Raw genomic sequence first — 3,592 nt, 5'->3', positions numbered from 1 at the left:
AGAGAGAGAGAGAGAGAGAGAGAGAGAGAGAGAGAGAAAGAGAGTGTGTGTGTGTGTGAAAGGGAGAAGAGAAATAAAGAAGGAAAAGAGAGGGAGAGAGGGAGAGGAGTGAGTGAGAAAAGAAGGAGTGAAAAGTATTTGTTACAACCTCAGAAGTGTAAGAGAGTTAATGCTGGCGATCGTCATAGCGATTAGCAGCCATCATCGCGTTCGTTATGTCGCTGACGGTACACAAGATGGCGGGGATGCTGATGACGGAAGCTACCGTAATAATAATGATATCTGATGGTTATACTGTCTGCTGTTGGTTATGATTATGATGATGGTAGCTGCGGTGGCACCAAACATTGCTCCATCTGGGAGCGACAATGAGAAAAAGGAGGATGGTGAGGTCGATAAAAGATGGATGACAAATTGTACGGAATAGACAATCTTGCGTTAGAAGCTGATGCAATGCAATGAGATGCGAACAGGCAGCTGCAGACATAATTCGTCGTCAATCGACATGAATTTCGTTCACAACTGTCGTCTGTTCACAACTGTCGTCTGTTCACAACTGTCGTCTGTTCACATCTGTCGTCTGTTCACGCCGTTCTTTATCAGCCGCGAATGTTTGGCCGTCATGAATATCGTCCAGGATTTCAAATTGAAGCAATGAGCATATGTAGGTGGCGAAATTTGTATCATATAACGACCAAGAGCAGCAGTAGCTGGCATACACACACATACAAACGCATACAAGCATTCACATATGTAGACAAACACACATACATATGCACAATCATTTTGTTTGTGAGTGGACGGGAAATTTCAGCAGAGACGTCAGAATTGATGTGTATCATGTAGAAGCCAATGGCATTGATTGCCTGACTAGCAACTATCTTAATGTGTAATTACTAGATGTACTAATTATCTTATTCTATAGTAAGAGGCACAGGCATGGCAGTGGAGTGGAGAAGCTCGCTTTGCGACCACGTAGCTTTGGGTTCGGTTCCACTACGCGGCAACTTGGGCGTCTTCTGCTATAGCCCCAGGACGACAGATTCCTTGGGAGTGAATCTGGTAGACGGAAACTGTTTGGAAGCCCATCGTGTGTGTGTGTGTGTGTGTGTGTGTGTGTGTGTGTGTGTGTGTGTGTGTGTGTGTGTGTGTGTGTGTGTGTGTGTGTGTGTGCATGAGTGAGTGAGTGAGTGAGTGGTGTTTGTGTCTTGTTTTCTCCACTGCTTGACAACTGATGCTGGTTTGTTTACGTCCCCGTAACATAGCGGTTCAGCAAAGAAACCGATAAAGTAAAAACCAGGCTTTGAAAATAAGTACTGGGAGTCAATGTGTTCGACAAAACTCTTCAGGGCGGTACCCCAGCATGGCCGCATTCCAATGACGTCAATAAATAAAAGATAAAGAAAAAATAAAGATAGTAAGAACAAACACATAGTAAGCCATCTTGTTCGTTCATTTCCGTGACTAACGTGTGTGAACGAGCAAGATATCAAAGCAGCGATATCAGATGGAGACCAAGACGAATTCAAATATTGTTGCCTGGCTAATCACGCAGGCTCCGAGGGCAATTCTTCATTACGGTAGTCACTTTATTCCTTAGAACAAGTAAATAATAGGCTGACATCTTAAACAACACACCACCTTCTCTGGTTCTGCTTTTTTCTTCTTTTTTTTTCACTTGGTTTTCTATCGAAAGAACTGATCGAAATCTTTGCAAATTCACTTCACGAGGATCTAATTTCTCCAATAACTGATATGACATAATAAAAGAAAATTAATTTCTTATTAAAAAAAATGAAATTATATAAAAATGAAATGAAATGAACGAATGGATAACAAAAAAAAAGAAATCCAAATTTGAATATTTCATAAATTGTATGCGAATTATTAATGTATATTGTATATATATCGGACTAGAGACAGCGTTATATCCTATTTGTAGAGCTGTATTATAATTACTGAATCATTTTTTATAGCTCCCATGTATGCATTTTACAAACACATATACACTTATACAGTCATATATGCATATATATATGATCAAACAAACTCTAAAGAAACTGGTGTTGGTCTGCATCGTGAAGACTTATAGGGTAAGATCGATAAAAAGAGTACAGTGAGCTTGTTACGGATGATGGAAAAGCCAACGTTTCGGACAAAAATCTTCAGCGAAACAGTTAAAAGGAGAGAAACTAATGAGACACAGCAGAGTTTTTACATCCTCGAAGTTTAAAAAAAAAATACTGCAACTGATACGGAACACATCCAGAAATTTCTCCCCTTTCAATTTTCACTGAAGAAGGATTCTGTCCGAAACGTTGGATTTTCCACTCACCAAGGCAAGTTCACTGTATTCTTTTTATCGGTTGTAATATATATATATATATATATATATATATATATATATATAATGCTCTTATAAGAATGCATATATTTTGAGAAGAATATGTATGTATAAATTTCAGTAACGATTTACAGACATTTTTCGGGTGTACATCAGAAGCTTTAAAGTATAATCATTCGTAATATCTCCGTAACTCAGTTAGATTAAATATAGATGCCATAGACATATCTATCTATCTATCTCTCTCTATATATATATAGAACAGATATACTTCTTTCATTTGCTTCCTCTGACGTAATAAGATAGATACGGAGAAATAATGATGCTTAGAAGCGACATTTTAACAATGATAATAATGAAATTAATAATAATAATAATAATAACAATAACAATAATAATAATAATAATCCTATGAAGAACAAAAAAACCTTCTGGGAACTACTATATTTCGTTATTCATATAAACTTTGCAAACCCTCGAAAGAAAATTCGATTATTATTATTATTATTATAGTATTCAATCTGGTTTCCCGTTGTTGTTCTTTTTTTGCGTGTATGTTTTTCTCTGATGTTTTTATTTGTATATAATTGTTTCATCTCCTTAAGGTATCGAACCACTTAAACATTTAATTCATTTCGATGTAGAGAGGAAACTGTAAATAATATGTGATAATCAAATTGTAATGGCGGAAAAGAAGTGGCAGAGACGTTGCAATGTTGGATACAATATTTTTGCGTTATTTGAAATTCCAGCGATCAAATCCTGTCGATGTCGAGTTTGCATTATATCTTTCAGGGGTCGGAAAATAAGGGCTGTGAGATGTTTGGGCGTCGCTGATTCGACGCTGACTTATTTGACATCAGACATTTTCATGTTTTTCTTGTTTTAATGTTTTTCTCTCTCATTCTCTCTCTTTCTCTTTCTCTTGCTCTCTCTATCTCTCATTCTCTCTCTCTTTCTCTTGCTCACTCTATCTCTCTCTTTCTGGCTTTCTCTTCTACCCTTTCTTTCTCTCTCTCTCTCTTTCTCTCTCTCTCTCTCTTTCTCTCTCTCTCTCTCTCTCTCTCTCTCTCTCCTTCTTTCTCTTTCTGTATATGAGTGTGAACGTATTTCTCTTTATGTGTATGAGGAAAAGGAAAGTGTGTGCGTCAATAGTGTTCAATTGACAAATTTCAGCGAGTCTTTCTCTCCCTCTCTCCTGCCCTCTCCCTCTTCTCTCTTTCTCTCCCTTCTCTTTCTCCCTCTCTC

Source organism: Octopus bimaculoides, chromosome 7 (genome assembly GCF_001194135.2).
Source record: "Octopus bimaculoides isolate UCB-OBI-ISO-001 chromosome 7, ASM119413v2, whole genome shotgun sequence".
Lineage (NCBI taxonomy): Eukaryota > Metazoa > Mollusca > Cephalopoda > Octopoda > Octopodidae > Octopus > Octopus bimaculoides.
The sequence above is the reverse complement of the archived record's forward strand: the minus strand, read 5'-3'. Positions refer to the sequence as shown.